The 17,847-nt window shown below is 41.1% G+C and overlaps 1 pseudogene; it reads left to right on the forward strand.

Moving 5' to 3' along the window:
- Window positions 1-423: 423 nt before the first annotated feature.
- On the forward strand, window positions 424-8,730 carry LOC145655514 (cytochrome P450 2K1-like; annotated as a pseudogene).
- The last annotated feature ends 9,117 nt before the right edge of the window (window positions 8,731-17,847 follow it).

Raw genomic sequence — 17,847 nt, forward strand, 5'->3', positions numbered from 1 at the left:
TCAAAAATGATAAGATTACTTGGGGCACCTGTAAGGTGCGGCGGCCCGAGTGCCGTAGGGCGAGGGGCAGGATGCACAGACTCTACCGACTGGGACGAACATTTATTAACAAACGACACAATGGCACGCTTATCACAAACAAGGAACATGAAATGGTTAAAGTTAAACAAACACGATACACAAGAATACATCTAACAAACACATTACATTCAGACATTACGCCAACAATAACCAACATCCTGCACACTTTAACACGCTTTTATATACATTAAGGTGCAGGTGTATATACGAGGTGCAGGTGTGGTTACAGACAAGACAGTCCTCCCACTGCACATGGCGGGTCGAACCACGTGAATCGCGGGAGGCGAGCGTTCCGTGACAGAACCCCCTCCCAAGGGGCGCGGATCCCGACGCATCCGTCCAATGAACGTGAACCTCCAGGTACCGTGTACACGTACACACAAACACAGCATGGCAGTGCCCGGCGCCCAGGCGGGCCAGGTGCCGCCAGCAAGAGAGACCTCGCGGGGAGAGAGAGAAAGGCAGCTTCCCTGCCTCTCTCGGGGCAGTCCGGTACACTCCACCACACGTTGCGCCTGTAAACACAAAAGGCGCAAACAGAAACACACAATAGCACCAACACACAAACACAAGGCGCTGTGACGTGGCGCCCGCCGTCCCCGCAGGCTCCTTGACGTGTCCGAGGCCTCAGCGGACACGCGGGGGTGCACGTCCGCCCCGGTTCCAGACATCCCTAAACGGTCCTCCTCTTTCCCGCCGCTCTAAGAGCGTCCCAGAGGCGGGTTGCCTCTGAGGCTTTGGGCAGACCTTTCCAGTTTCGCTGGCGAGTCAGCTGAGGAGAAGGGTCTTGGGAGATCCCGCTGGCTCCACGCAACCGCCCTCTTTCTGGTGGTTGTGGTGCCCCTCGGTCCTCCCTGGCCCGGGCTCAACCGCCTGAGGCCCCCCCCAAGAAATTCCTGGGGCTGTTCCCCTCTACCTCCGGAGAAGACGCAGACAACGGTCCTCTCCCCAATATCCTGGGATCCAGGCAGAGGTGCAGAGGATGTTCATGCACCCCCCGCTAGGAATTACTTTTTTTGTCGAGGGAGAGTGCGTGCTGTAGCGGTTGGTTATTCTGTAACGTGTGCTGTAACATAGTCAATGTTCACTGTATTAGTGTTCACCGTATGTGTTTAATGTTAATCGTTTCTTGTTTGTATCAGTCGTGAGTGATTCTTGTGAGTGCCGTTAGTGTTTCATGTTAAATGTGAATAAATGTTCGTCCCAGTCGGAGGAGTCTGTGCGTCCTGCCGCTCCCCCTACGGCACTCGGGCCACCGCACGTTACCGCACCACTCTGATTAGCAGGGAAAATTAATGAATTAATTATTATTTAAGGACTATGTTAAATCAGTCTTGACTCATAAAGTCACAAGTTCAACAATGTGATTATTACTTCTGAAACCCTAACTAAATAAATAAATATGGCAGTGTCTTTACTTAAAATTCAAAAAAATCCATCAACCCATTGTATAGAGTACATTGTATTAACAGAAAACTTTTTATCCATCCAATTTGTGTTTGCAGATGTCAAAACAATATGGATCCATATTCACTGTGTATTTTGGTCCAAAGAAAGTAGTTGTCCTGACAGGATATCAAACTGTCAAACAAGCACTGGTGAATCATGCAGAAGAATTTGGAGACAAGAGACATCAGTCCCATATTCTATGACTTCAGCCAAGGATTCAGAAAACCTTATTCAGCCAATTTAGATGATGGAATGTGTGTGTGAGTTGATCATGGTACTATTTAAATTTTAATTAGGTAAATTATTTGTTTTTCATTCATTATTTATTTACTTTTTTGTTTTGATTTTTTTCAGAATAGATGGTGACTAGACTTCAGAAGAGTCCTAATAAGGAGCCTCCTGCTATTGAATATATTAGCCCAGGGTAATCTGTAGATAAACTACACCCTGTATGTTAATAGTGACTATGTGGAAATGTTCAAGTAGTGGTGTGCTGCCAAGAACTAATACTAAGGACTAACTGTTTCACATCCTGTTTAAGAGCCTTATAGGAGGGTAGAAACTGTTCATCAGCACAGAATGAGGTAGACTTCAGGAAACTAACTAGGAAGTAACAGAGACAATGACAGCAACAGCAACACCAAATCTAAACACAACTGGCAAACCAAAATAACCGACAAACTGGAAAGCAAAACAGGGCTTAAATAACCAAGACTGATGAAGATCCAGATAAACATTACCAGACACGGGTGAACATAATTACAGCTGGGGATACAGGCTCGGGGGTGGAACAGAACGAAACCAAAACAAGAGCTTGACAAAACCGAGCCAAGTATACCAGGGACAGAAACCAAACCAAGCACGTAAATATGTCGCCGTGGGAACTGCGATGCCTGTGACACACAGTGAGCAGGCTGTGTGCTGGGTGGCTACTGTCTAGCTGCACCATTTTCATTTTCCTCAAGCAGCAGGACTGATGGCTATCCTGTAAGGCTGGAGGTTTGTGGCCTATGATGGATTCTGCAGTCCTCACTACTCTCTGGAGGACCTTCAGTCACTTGCAGTGCAGCTGCAGTACCAGACAGTGATGCAACCTGTGGGTTTGCTCTCTGTTTTAGATCTATAAAAGGTGGTGAAAATGTCAGGCGGCAGGCCAAACCTCCTGAACCTTCACAGAAAGAAGAGGTGCTGTTGGGCTGATCTCACCAGTGTGTTGGTGTGGTTGAACCAGGTGAGGTCATCTGTGAGGTGTATACCGAAAAACTCAACCGACTCTTTCCCCTTGGGATACGTTGATGTATAGGCGAGAGTGACCACCCAAATGCAGCTTCCTGTAGTCCACAATCATCTCCTTCATTTTACTGACATTGAGCTGGAGGATGTTGTCGTAGCAACACTTTGATAGAGCACTAACCTTGTCTCTGTAGGTTGACTTGTCTCCCCTTGTGATGAGGCCTAGGATGGTTGTGCTATCAGCAAACTTGAAGATGATGTTAGATGTGTGTTTGGCTACACAGTCATGTGTAAATGGGGAGTACAGGAGGGGGCTGAGCACACAACCCTGTGGAGCCCCTGTGCTCAGAGTCAGTGTTGAAGAGAAGCTGTTTTCTACTTTCCCCACCTTGGGTCTGCATATCAGGTAGTCCAGTATCCAATTGTGGACCAGGTACCTTGCGTGGGTTAACTGCCTTAAAGGATCTGACCTCCTCAGACACAAAGCTCTCCTGATCTACTGGGAGTTTTGCAGCAAGGGGGATGTTTTCCTCAAACCGAGCATAATGAGCATTTAGCTTCTCTGCAAGTGAGGAGGTCAACCCCCCTATCACAGTACCAACTTCCTTTGTAGTCAGTGATCATGCAAAGTCTATTCCACATATGTCTGAGAATTCATTGATGTTAGTGCCAGCTGTGTCACAAAATATCCACCAGTCTGTGGTTTCAAAGCAGTCCTGAAGTGTGAAGGTGGCCTCTGCACTCCATTGATAGACTGATCAGAAAACCTTTTTTCCTGTTTGAGTTTTGTCTGTATGCAGGCAGGATAAGGATGGAGGTGTGATCAGATTTTCCAAAAGAAGGGCAGGGGAGGTGTTTATATCCTGAAGGAGAAGTCACCCAGAGTGACACCAACAAGGGAAACATTAATAAAACAAGATTCATGGTGAAAGAGCATGACTAAAGTGTAAGAGAAGAATTAGGAGAAAAGGGGAAACCGTTGTGAAACAGCCAGAGGGAAGCCAGGCCAGCAATGTTCTTCATAAAAGGCCATTTTCTGAAGACAATTATTATTTTATGTTATTTTCCTTATTAATCATGGTTATAATTTGGTTTTGCACTGGAATAGATCATAAGCAGTTTCCCAATGTGTGTTTCATCATGAATACCTGTTTTATATAAATATTGTAAAAACATGCAGTTGTCTCACAGTTAAGATGAAAAACCATTCTGCATTTTGTGTTTACATTTACATTTATGGCATTTCGCTGACATTTAGCTGTTTAACAACAAAGGTTTAATGATTTCTGTTTATGATCAAGGAATTCTGTTTTCTAATGGTGAGAACTGGAAAGAGATGAGGCGCTTTGCCCTTAGCACCCTGCAGGACTTTGGGCAGGGCAAGAGAGGGAGTGAAGAGAGAATCATAGAAGAGATGTGGAATTTGAGGGAAGTGGTGGAGAACTTTAAGGGTAAGAGACATAAGTATATATTTTCTATTTTACTCTTACCAGAAGTAACTATTTTTTGTAGTTGAGCCAAAAATGTAATTATCCAAATTATCCATAATGTAATTATCCATTTATCCAAAATGTAATATATGGGAACATTTAACATCCTGTTATTGGTTATTGTATAAATGCCTCAAATATCACCTCAGCCATTGTATATGGAAGCAGGTTTGAATACAGTGATCCTCGGTTCCAAAACATGGTAAACCGAAGCAATGAGAATATCAGGATCACTGGTTCAGCTTCTATACAGGTACCCTGCTATGTTTTTGAATAAGCAAGAGACACAAAGATAGGATGATGTATGGATAAATGTAGGAGGCACATAACAAAATGTTAATCTGTGTGTTTGTAGCTTTACAATATGTTCCCCTGGCTTCGGCTCTGGCTAAAGGACTGGAAAATTATCATGGCAAACTGTGAAAAAACTCTGAAGGATATAATGCAGCTTGTGCACAGCCTCCAGGAGACCCTGAACCCTCAGGAGTGCAGAGGCTTTATTGACTGTTTTCTAGCATGCAAACAAAACGTGGTATGTCCTTCTTGTGCTGTATACAGAAATGCTTAATGTGTCAAGTTTTATCTTGTACATAGTGCATATACAACCACTCATATTTTGGAGTATCCATATGACCTCTGTAGTGGTATGAACTCCTAATTTATAATTCTGCACTCATCAAATTTGTTATAGTTATAGTAAATTAATGGGGCACCATCGCATATGGAAATATTTTAATCAGTCTCAACTGGAAGTCGCAAGTTGTCTAACTCGTGATCATCCACCACAGGTTAGAAATGCCACCAGTGAAGCCACAAACTTGACAGCTAATGGAACGTTGAACTAATCAGCAATCGCATAGTGTATAATACATTGAAGAATAGAGGGAATAAAGAGAGAAACCAGATAAAACAAATGAGAATATTTGTTTAGAAAACAAAAGTAATCTACAGGACTAACTAGAAGACGACTCAATCTGACCTTTAATCAATAGGCAACTTAAGTTAATTTATATAGCACTTTTCATATACTGTGGCAATTCAAAGTGCTTCAGTAGCACTATCTGGCTGCCAAATGGTGAAACAGAAAACTCTCGTTTGCATCTCAGTGGGAGATTTTGAGTTTGATCAACAATCGATAGGATGTTTAGCAACTAATCACCAATTCTAAAGGAATTAATGTATTGATTCATATAGGTAATATCATTTTTAAAAACAGACAGGATAAATGAGAATAAAGGTCATACAGGGATCCCTAATAACTGACAGCATTACCTAGAGAACTACTAGATGTGAAGTTTAATTGCTAGTACTACAGTAAGTGGAAGCAGTAGTGGAAAGACTAACAAAATTAACATGTTTTGCTTAATTGACTATACTTGCACAAGGAGCTCTATGAGTGTGGGAAGCCTGATTGTCACACTGTGTAAAGGAATTCCCTGTTCGCTATGTCACAAGAATGACAACATCAAAGTTGGCTTTCAAAAGGCCGTTATCACTTCTTATTATGGGGCATTTGGACAGTTCCAGCAGCCTGGAACATTGTCCATGTGTGCGTGATGCTCTGTGTGGGACAAAAACAAGCACACAAAAATCACACAATTCACAATACAGATAGGGGCAATATTCATGGGAGACAGGAATGTCTTTCCCTTGCTCCAAAGCAAGTTCAGTCATGAACTGTCAAACACCTGTTTCAAGCTTGGTATACACCTCTTTAACTGGTGTTTAAACATTGATAATAGCAGTATTTATACACATTGCGTTTACAATTGGCAGAGTGTCCTTGATTGACTCTCTTAATTCAGTGGAAAGTTAAATGTAACACTGTTCAGATTGCAGAAAATAAAATTAAAAATAACACAAATGTACGATGAATGTGAAGACCCACTGTGCTGCAAATGAAACGTGATGCAAATTCAAAAAACGCATGCAACTTCAGAAACCCTGCAAATAACAGCTACAACACGACGGACATGTTTCTGAGGACACGGAGAGGGAATGGACTCCTATGAGACCAGTGGTGACCGAGTAGCTAATGAAAAATATTTATATTTGTGATTACCATGGTTATATCGTTTGTTATGGATTATGTTGATACAGAATGAACAACTGATCTATTCATGCTCAGCAGTTTTGCATATTTAATTCTGCTAGGTTGTAATGCAGCTTTAAAGAACGCTGATGAAAAAAAAAATCCCATTTAACGCGACTATGTTTCTGGCTTAATACGTAGTTAGTTAGCTAGCTAGCTAGCTACCTTCAGAGTGTGTTACTAATTTACAGGATACACTATGTTTTTGTTCAGGTTTGATAGTTTAACTGGTCTGCTACAGTGACCATCTTGTCAATTGTCTTATTCTTACTAGTTAATCTCAAGTGTGTTGTTTTTACATACATACAAAATATGGTTTGAAATCAATAACGCTCTAAAAGTAGGTATATGGACAGAAACCTAGTTGTATTCGACAGAATCTCTTTAGGCTGAACTGGAGTTTAAAATAGTAACACACTCTGAATGCATCTAGCTAGTTATTAACTGGCAGGATCAGGTTTATATTTCTGTTAGTTGGGATTTTGTTTTATCAGTGTTCTTTAAGGCTGCATTCTTTACAACCAAACATGTGCAAGAATGCAAAGCACAAATAGGCCAATTGTTCATTCTGTACCACCAGTGACAAAACTTTGGAAATCACAAATATAAATTACTTTTCACTGGCTGTTTGGTTGAATAACCCCTTTTTGTGTCCCCCTGAAACAACACTTTCATTGTGTTGTGACTGGATTTGTAGCATTTCTGAAGTTGCATGTGTTTTTTGAATTTGCACTGCATTTCTGAAATGTAGCATATGTTGTCATTTTGAATAAAATGTTTTTGGAATTTGTATAACATTCATGAATTTGCATTGCATTTCTGAAATGTAGCACATGTGTTTTGATGAATGTGTTTAATGTAGTTGCAGCATGTTGGGTCTTCCTGGCCACCATACAAATGAACATGGATGAAACAATGGCTTAAGTTGGCAAGCATAAATGGAACCTTATGATTTTAAGCTTCTTTATAGGTTTTAGCACAGCAAAACTGGTTCCTTAAAAATATAAATAAAATGGGACTTCTTAAGAAAACCTTTTCATGCTTGTTGAATTGGTTCACTGTTAGGCCAGCTGATTAGGCTTGGTATGGAAAAAGCCAGTGGTTTGATGGTTTTCAAACATCTCTCTATATGATCCCTGGTATTACTCAGTTGTACTCTGATGGAAGAAAGTGGTCTCTTATGTTGGCTGACTAATTGATCCCTTCTGATTATTGGTTAGGAGGCTGGAAAAAAGAACTCATTGTTCCATGCACAGAATCTCCTTCAAACTGTTTCCAACCTGTTTGCTGCTGGTACTGAGACAACCAGCACAACGCTCCACTGGGGCATTCTGCTTAATGGCCAAGTACCCCCACATACAAGGTAAGAATTCCAACTGCAATGTGAATATCCAGTGTCCAAGACATTTCTCCAATGAGGAAGACAAAGAGGTGCTTGATGGTGTTTGAGGGTTTACCATGGTTGCTTCTTGTATTTGTTTATATTGTAATATTGAAAGAGTTGATTGCTTTTGTCTTCTTAAAAACACGAGACAATATCTTCTGTTGTGCTCCAGATCAGGTACAACAGGAGATTGACAGGGTGGTTGGAGGCCGCCAGCCAGTGCTGGATGACCACAAGAACCTGCCTTACACAGATGCAGTCATCCATGAGACACAGAGACTGGCAGACATAGTACCCATGAGTCTCCCTCACACCACTACCTGTGATATTAACTTCCAAGGCTTCTTCATCAAGAAGGTCAGGCTGTTAGATTAACTGAGAAGAGTCTAAAAGCAATACAACAAAAGCATGCATAGGATAAAATTATTAAATGTACGTAGGAGACTGAGAGCTGAAACTGGCTGGTTTATAAATATAACAAAGACATGACAAAATGGCTGCGTAAATTTAAATTTTGCACTGTTGTCATACCAGAGAAAGCTGTCACTAGCTTCCTGCTTAAGCTAAAACTGTGATTCTTTCCAGGGAACCTGTGTATTTGCTCTTTTGACATCCGTGTTGAAGGATGAGAATGAGTGGGAGAGCCCTTACACTTTTAATCCAGGACACTTCCTCGATGAGTAGGGACACTTCATTAAGAGAGATGCCTTCATGCCCTTCTGTGGAGGTGCACTGAAATCATTTTCTGTCATTGATCTGGTGCTCCAGATTTCATGTTGTACTTTAAATGTCTGTCTGTGTGTCTGTTAAGGGCGTAGGGTGTGTCTGGGAGAGAGTCTGGCCAGGATGGAGCTGTTCCTCTTCTTCGCCACTCTTCTGCAGCACTTTCGTTTCACTCCTCCACCTGGCGTGTCTGAGGAACAGTTGGACCTCATGCCAGCTGTGGGCTTCACGTTGACCCCTCTCCCCATAAGCTCAGCGCAGTAAACTACTTGGCATAATCCATTCACTTTTAACATGTAAGGGTAGTATTTACATTCAAGGTTGGAATAATATTGGCAAAATACTATTTAAAAATTCACAGGCACTGGTGCAACCTGGATTTCAAAGTTCATCACACGTGACCAACACATTCACATGTAACTCACTTATCTGCCCCAACACTTGGCACCTAAAATTAAACCCTCATCATTCATATTGCTGAGTAACATTCAGTTTTATAATAAATGTATGATTTCTTATATGTGAATGAACCTTAATAATTTACAGTAAATATTAACAGTGCTTTTAGTTTTTCATGCCAAGTCAAGTTCATAGTCATCCCTCAGTATAATTCGTATATACATTATTACAAATGTTTCATCTGACAGTAGTGTGACACATATGAACAACATGGGAAGTCTGCCTCTGTTTTGCCATAATCTTCAAATAAAGTCTAATATTTCTACTGCACAAGGTGTGATGCATTTCACTGTAAACACTCTCATCATCTGGAAACATTTGATAGAAATTGTTGCATCTTGTCCTCCCTAAGATGATCAAGTTTTTTGTTAGTGGATTGAAATAGTAGCAATGTATGTTTTAAATTTGTCAAAATACCTTTAACCAGGGCACCATGCTAAATGTAGGGAAATATGTTAATTATAATTGAAGTGTAATTACTTTAAAAAAAGCTTTATATTAATTCAGTCTCACTCAGGTTATGGTTAGTCAGAGTCCTAATCACGTATGCAGGGATTATAAAAATGAAAGTGAATCCTGCATTATATGGTAAATTAAATGTTAATAAACATATATAGTAAATAAACAGGGCTTGAGTATATGGAACCAACTAAAATGAAGCTATAGGTATAGTAATTGTTGTAGAAAAACCACAAATAACATTTGCAGATGCTTCTATCCAAAGCAACTTACAATTATGACTGAGTACAACTTGAGCAACTGAAGGTTAAGGGTCTTGCTCAGGGGCCCATCAGTGGCAACCTGGCAGCAGTGGTGCTTGAAACCACAATCTTCTGATTACAAGTCAACTACCTTAACCACCAAGCTACCACAAAACTAGAAAGAGAAAAAAAAATTGATTAACAACTAAATAGAGCCAAAAGGGAAATGCCATGGATTTTGGAACACTAAACTGGGACTCCTGAAAGGGAAGTGTGTCCTAAATAATCATTGAACTAGACTGGATTTGCCTAAATGTCATTCTGTGGTCAGGTAGTATGATAACACACAGCGAACTGGCATCAAAGTAGACCATGCTGACCCCGTTACCTGTTTGTTGAGTTGAGTTCAGGATCAGGTCACAGTTCACCCTTGAACTGGATCATTTTAGGAGCTCTATGAGAGCTCACTCACTCATAATCCCAAGATTTTCAATAGCACTGCGATGACACATTGTATATGTTGTTGGGGTTAGGTTTTGAGAATGTAAAATGACTTCCCCACTGCTGTCCATCAGATGGCATGGTTGAATAGCAAGGTCAAAGGCACTTGTTAAGCATTGCCACTGGTTTTGGAGTTTCTCATTTTAGACTCAACCGGAATCGATTTTGTGTTAGGGTATCTCGAGTCAGAATTTAAGGGCTGGGGTCGCTCATCACATGATTTCAGGGTGGCTTTTAGGTTTGCCTGTCGGGTAGGTGAGCAGAAAGTTCCCAATCCTCCCTACTCTCATTTGGCAAGCTAGAAGGTGGAACAGGTGTGGGGTTGTGTGTAAGTGAAGGAATGTAGAGCCGAACGAAGAGCCTTTCTAAAGAACATACATAAAGTGCAAGAGAGAAAATGTTTTATTTACATTTTCATTTTAGCAAAGTTGGAGCTTGATTCACACTCCACACCCACTACGGTTGCAGGGAAGACCCATCGTGCTGCAAATACATAAAGCACATTCATCAAAATGACAACACTTGCGATACATTTCACAAACGCAATGCAAATACATAAAGCACATTCATCAAAATGACAACACAACCCGGTGCAAATTCAGAAAACACATGCAACTTCAAAAATGCTTCAAATCCATTCCCAACACAACAGAAGTGCTGTTTCCAGAGGACACAGAGGCGATTGGACTTCAATGAGACCAGCGGGAAGCAACAACAACCAAGTGAAAAGTACGTTTTTAGGTTACCATGGTTTTATCATGGCTGGCTATTCGTGCTATACATTCTAGCGTATTTATTTATGCTAGGTTGTACATATCGCAGCCTTACAAACGCTGATATAAATCCCATTTAACACAATTCAGGTTCTGTCTAAATACCTGCCTACTATTTTACAGAATAGTATTCAATCTAAAGAGATGCTGCATAATACAACTCTGGTTTCTGGATAAATACCTACAATTAAGAGTGGTTTGTATGTATCTATAAGCATTACACTTCAGATAAGATAAGAACAAGATAGTTGGCCAGCATAACCAATGACCAAACTGGTTGCCCAGTATAATCAGATTGAGATTTGACCAGTATGACCCAACTGCTCAATCATACTGGTTGAATAGCTTGGTCAAGTTGTTTATGCTGCTGGACCTGCTGTCCAGTTGGAAATTGTGGCTAAACCATCAAACCTGAAACAAAACGTAGCTTTTGCTAGTCTACCAGTTTAATCAGATGATTTAATAGCATAAAGTACATCTATTGCCTGGATGTCCAGCTTTTCAACTATCTTGACCATCATTGACCAGATTAGATCATCTGACACCAGAAAATTATCTAGATTTTGTAGCTAGGGCTGTAGCATGCCTATTACGGAGGTCCACAGTTTATCATAGATATATACAGATCTATTCTAACAGTGCAAAAGTAATGATAGAAAAGTAATAACAATTTAGGTATTTAAAAAAAACCATTAGAATTCATGAAACAGAATGTCCCCACAATCTGCACATCCTAAAGGCATCACCTGTTCATTGCAGCATGTTTGGTCAGCGCACTCTCATATTAAATGCTACATACACTTACAGAGCATTATATTTCCATTTTCTTCTGTTTTCAGCTCATATTGTTTTGTCCTTTCTGTTGTTTCAGATACTAGAGTATACTACTTGCTCAAAGACTAAAGCTAACAGTATGTGTGTGAAAAATAGGTGGTGTTGAGGTAACTAAAAGAATGTTTACAGGAAAAGAGGCTTAACTAAACTTTAATTTTACTAAATCTAGGCCTATATTCTTAAAGCTTCTCAAAGCATGAGTGCTAACCTAAGGTGATATTTTTGTCTCATCTACAACACTGACAAACAAATCCTAGATAAGCATTGAGAAGCTTTATGTACATGCACCCCAATTAAAGCATATTTAAATGCTTATTGTAAAATTATTAATGAAAATTGTGACAACATTTAAGGCTCCAGGTCGTAAGAGGAAATGTGATAAAAACCACAAATCAAGTGGAATAGTGGAAATGAAGTCAGACAGCGACAAACCAAAACAGTTCAATGATATACAGTGTATTGTACAATAGACAGTATGATATTTATATATATATATATATATATATATATATATATATATATATATATATATATATATATATATATATATATATAAGAGACAGTGTAACACTGGATTATAACGTCAGGAGTGACACAGGCCAAAATAACTCACTAAACCTAAACAGACAAAAGAAAAATACACATACAACTACACTACGTGGAAAACACAGAGCAAACCCACCCCCCAAACAAAATGGCAGTCACTTCCTACTTACCAGTGAAACACAACAAAGGGAACAAAGTGGAACATATACAAATACACAACGGCAAAAACAAACTGCTAGTGCAAAGTCAACATGGGAAGCAAAGTCATACACTAAGCCAACCATCAACACTGCTAACAAACAATTCAAGAGAACATCTCTCTCTTCCTCTAGCTTCTTCCCTCTTTTATTTCTCCTCAGGGTGGGCAGAGTCTTGTCTCCTGATTTTCTGCAAACATGAAACTCTGTAATGGAATCTAGAAGTGGATCTAGAATGGAACACACACACACACACACACACACACACACACACACACACACACACACACACACATTTACATTTACGGCATTTAGCAGACGCTCTTATCCAGAGCAACTTACAAAAGTGCTTTGTCATTTACTCATAGAATATATCCAAGTACAGTACAGTAGTTTAGAATCAGACATACCAATGAACTAGAATACTGTAGAATACAGGGATGAATGCTAATAACTAGAAGTACAAAATACATAAGGTCTATCTTAAACAATGATAAGTGCTATAAACAATAAGTGCTAGAGTTTGTTAAACAACATAAACAATACCCTACAAAAAGTATTAATTTAGTCAGTCAATATGGGAGCAGTGTCAGTTGTCCTTTAAATATTCTGCAAATAGATGGGTCTTCAGTCTGCATTTGAAGACTGCAAGGGACTCTGCTGTCCGGACAGGAAGTGGGAGTTCATGCCACCATCTTGGAGCCAAGACAGAAAATAGTCTCGATGCTTGTCATCCATGAGACCTGAAGCAAGGTATTTCAAGCCGAGCCGTACTTGAGGTTCGAATTACTCAAGGTATAGATTGGGCTTTGACCATTGACCTCATGTATGAAGGGGCTGGTCGATTTTTGGCTTTGTAGGCAAGCATCAAGGTTTTAAATCTGATGCGTGCAGCTACAGGAAGCCAGTGAAGAAAGCGCAGCAGTGGCGTAATGTGTGAACTTCGGAAGATTGAAGACCAGTCGTGCTGCTGCATTCTGGACAACTTGTAGAGCTTTGATGGCTCTTAGAGGAAGACCAGCAAGTAGCAAGTTGCAGTAGTCTGGCTTTGAGATCACAAGAGACTGCACAAGCACCTGGGTAGCTTCCTGTGAGAGAAAGGGTCGAATCCATCATATGTTACAAAGGAGGAATCTCCAAGACCGGGTTAGATTAGAAACGAGTTCAAAACGACAACTGGTTGTCCAAAGTTACGCCCAGGCTACAGGCAGCTTCGAATGGTGATACTAGGGAGTTCTCAAAGAAAACAGTGAGGTCATGGTAAGGGTTGGGAGTACCTGGGATGAACAGAAGCTCGGTTTTACTGGGGTTGAGCTTCAAGTGGTGGGCTATCATCCATGACGCAATGTCAGTCAAACATGCTGAGATACATCTGGAGACCTGCATGTCAGAGGGTGGAAAAGAAAGAAATAATTGAGTGTTATCAGCATAGCAGTGGTAGGAGAAACCATGAGAAGATGTTACATCACCAAGATAATGAGTATACAAAGAGAAGAGAAGGGGGCCTAATACTGAGCCTTGTGGAACACCAGTGGAGAGTCTACATGGTTTGGATGTGGATCCTCTCCATGTCACCTGTGCCGGTTTGTAGCCAGACTGGTTGGGATCATGCAGCTGGTTCTGGGTGAAAAAAAGAATTGATTATAAACTGCTTTAAAGGGCTTTTGAGAGAAAAGAGAGAAGTGATACCAGTCTGTAGTTGGTAACACTGAAGCTGTCAAGTGTGGCCTTCTTGAGGATTGGTACCACCCTGGCGGTTTTGAATGCAGTAGGCACGCATCCAGAAGATAAGGAGTTGTTGATGATGAAAGAGATGAAAGGAAGCAGATCTCTTGCGATTGTCTGGAACAGAGGATCCAGCAGACATGTAGTCAGATTGCAGGAAGTGAGGAGTTGAAGAATTTAATCTGAGGAAAGAGGAGAAAAATAGGTCAGAGAGTTGGATGTTGGGGAATATATGTTGGTTGGAAGAGTGGGCACAGAGGAAAAGGACTGGCGGATTGCTGCAACCTTCTCCTCAAAGAAGGTGATAAAATCCTCCAGAGTAAGAGTAAGAGGAAGGAGGGGGAGGGGGAGGATTAAGGAGAGAAGAAAAAATAGTGAAGAGCTTGCGTGGATCAGATGCTGATGATTTGAAATTCTCTCTGTAGTAGGATGACTTTGCAGATGTTACTTCCAGTGAGAACTTGGAAAGGAGAGACTTGTATGAGCTGAGGTCTGAATCTACGTGAGATTTCCTCCACCGCCTCTCTGCAGTCCTTCGTTCTCTCCTGTGGCAGCGAAGTTTTTCTGTTAGCCAGCGGGCAGGTGGGGAGGACTTAGCAAGTCTAGAGGAGAGAGGGCACAGAAGATTCATTAACGAGGAGAGTGTAGAAATGAAAGAATTTGTAACTGTATCCAAAGAGAGAGAAGACAGAGAGTCAGGGTGAGGAAGGGTGGACAAAACAGTAGAAGTAAGGGAAGAGGGAGTTATGGAGTGCAGATTGTGATGGAGGAAGGAGGAACATGTTGGAGAGGACAGGATGGAAAGAGAAGGAAGGGAGAGAGAGAAGGATAGAAAGTGATGGTCCGAGAGGTGGAGGGGGGTGACTGATGTCCGATGTTGTGGTGGTACAGGTGAAGATCAGGTCCAGAACATTGGCCGCTTTGTGGGTCGGAGGAGAGTGGTTGAGGGTGAGGTCAAATGCTGTCAACAGTGGAAGCTTGTCTTATGGATACACACACACACACACACACCAAACGAACACAGGACACAACAATTGAAAAAAATATGCTTTTTTCTCTTATGGTTAGTGTTTTTCAGTAATACTCACACGAATGCTTTATTGTCCAAGACAGGAGAGATTATGCTCTCCTGTCAGTCAAGAAATGCAAAGTAAACATTCACTGAGCCTCCTAAAGCTAGGTTGCCTTCATATTACTGGGCTTTCCAGAAAAAAGATTGATTAATACTTTGGTTCCACAGCCAATATAATTTATATATATAAAGTAGAAAGCATATGTAGATTTTTCATATGCGCTTTTACTTTGTTTAAAAAAGAAGGACGATAGGTTAAAAAGATAAAATATTGTGCAGTAACCATAACTCTATTAACACGGTCACTCAGGGTTAACACAGTTCGCCACACAGGGGCGACGTCTGCGTTGAAATACCTTTAAATATAATTGACTTGAATATCAGTTGTCCTTCACTCTGGCAATGGTCATTTTCATGTGTCTTACTTGTCCGTTTTATGCTTATTCATATCCCCCAAAAGTCTGTTTAGACAAGCGGTACGTTTAAGCTCTTTCGTATCTTTACGCACCGCATGTCTTGTCTTAAACTGGTTGTTTTTCCACAGCCAATAGTTTGACGCTTTATCGTGGACGTTGAGCCAAAGCCATCATTTAGGGCCAGCCGACGTTTATCTGTCTAAAACGGTATCTGGAGAGAGAGTCTAGCTAACTGGAATATGTCCACTCTTTTGAAGAAAAATCATGGACAACAAGAAGATGGAAACAGATGGCGGAAAAGAAATCATATCTGCTTATATACACGCAGTGTCCCCGATAAAAAAAAAAAATGTCAACGTGAAACAACAAGTAGTTAAATGCAATAATTCAGATGGGCAGAGATGAACACCACCACTGGAGAAACATGAGGGTCGTGGCTGACAGAAACTCCACCAGTTAAATTAATAAAAACAACAAAAGTATTAAGTAAGTACCGATATTAAATCACTGTTAGAAATGTAACTGTTCGGGCAACCAATGGAGCGCAATGAGTTTCCTAGTTGTACCTGGTTTTGTGATCGCTAATGGCGAACGTTTTCTGCTAGCTAGCTATTTCTATTAGCTCGCTAGTTAGCTCTATATTGGCTAGCAAAAGTCAATCTATACCATCAAACCTGTACGTTTAAGCAACACCACATAAGTAGCCATCTATATCACTATAAATGGCACCTTTCCAAAGAATGAAACAAAGTAGCTAATTAATCTTCGCTATCTTGTTAATAGCGACATAATTGTATGGAAATGCAGAGTTTCAGTAGCTAGTTGGCGCTATAGCTTGCTAGCTACGAAGCCGCCGTCTTAGGATGTCAAACCCAGACTTGCTAGTGGGTTGCTTTTTCCAGAGCACCATGTCACAAGGCCAAAATGATGATAACCAAGTGGCTCGGTGAACAAAACATTGACATTTTTGGTCCATGGCCAGGAAACTCCCCAGATCTTAGTCCCATTGAGAACCTGTGGTCTCTCCTCAAAAGTGCAGGGGACATGTAGAGTATGTCAACAGTACAATCCCAAACCTGCAATTAAGGTGGCACCCGGTAAGTATCCGTTGTCATTAACACCAGGGGAAGAGATAGTAATTGACTACACAGACATGGTGGACTCAGCACAGGGGTACACGTACGTGGCCAAAATCTGTGCACAGACAAAATTAAATTTGGTTGACGCCTTCCCTTTGGCATTAATGCAAATGAGATGTTCAGTAAATGCAACAACTGGTTTTACCCCTTTTGAATTGCAGACAGGTCGAGGACTTCCAGGACCCCAGGGACCCTTAACAATAAATGAGAAAACAAAGACATCTCACACACACATCATACTTTAATGAATTGCAAAGTATCGTTTCAGCTTTCTCCACGCAGGAGGGGGACCGGACAGGGAGCAGACAAACCCAGACGATACCCGTTAGGGACTGGGTGCTGCTGAGAGTCATCAAGAGAAAATGGAGTGAGCCGAGGTGGACAGGTCCATTCCAGGTGACAGAAAGAACCAGCCACGCCGTACGCCTGAAGGGTAAAGGGGAAACGTGGTTTCATCTGAGCCAGTGCGCCGCCGCAGAGTCACCGCAGAGGAGTCTGCAAGAGACAGCGAGGGACCTTGCTGAAACATCACCTAACTCATGAGTGTCATTTTACTGGTAGCTTTAGGGGTCCACCTTAAGACTCAGGTGTCCATTACATGGTATAGTAAACTATGGTTAGAAAAGCATGTTTAAATGACGGTGGGAGTGATTTATCACACTGTAACCTGACTTAACCTACACATGTATTCCCACCTTTGTGTTCCTCAGCATCCATTCATATTTCAAATAAAAATGATGACACCCCTCTATGGGTTCATAATATTTCTTTATAGCAATTCATCAAAAGCTAATATCAGTTCCACATATCACAACAGAAAACAGATCTCCCAACAAATCTTGGTGTAAACTACCATATGAAAATTTACTGGGTCCCTTTGCTTTCGTGTCTACCTACACTTGATACAGCATGATTAGGATCTCAGAGAGCGTTACAGTTAGTAATGGAACTACAGGAGCCACAGGAAGTATGCTATTATTGGAGGGAGAGAGAGGGCAGGAGAGAGAGAGAGAATGTGAAAGAGAAATGGGA

Source organism: Electrophorus electricus, unplaced genomic scaffold (assembly GCF_041902795.1).
Source record: "Electrophorus electricus isolate QZ-2024a unplaced genomic scaffold, ASM4190279v1 Scaffold27, whole genome shotgun sequence".
In the NCBI taxonomy this organism is placed as follows: domain Eukaryota; kingdom Metazoa; phylum Chordata; class Actinopteri; order Gymnotiformes; family Gymnotidae; genus Electrophorus; species Electrophorus electricus.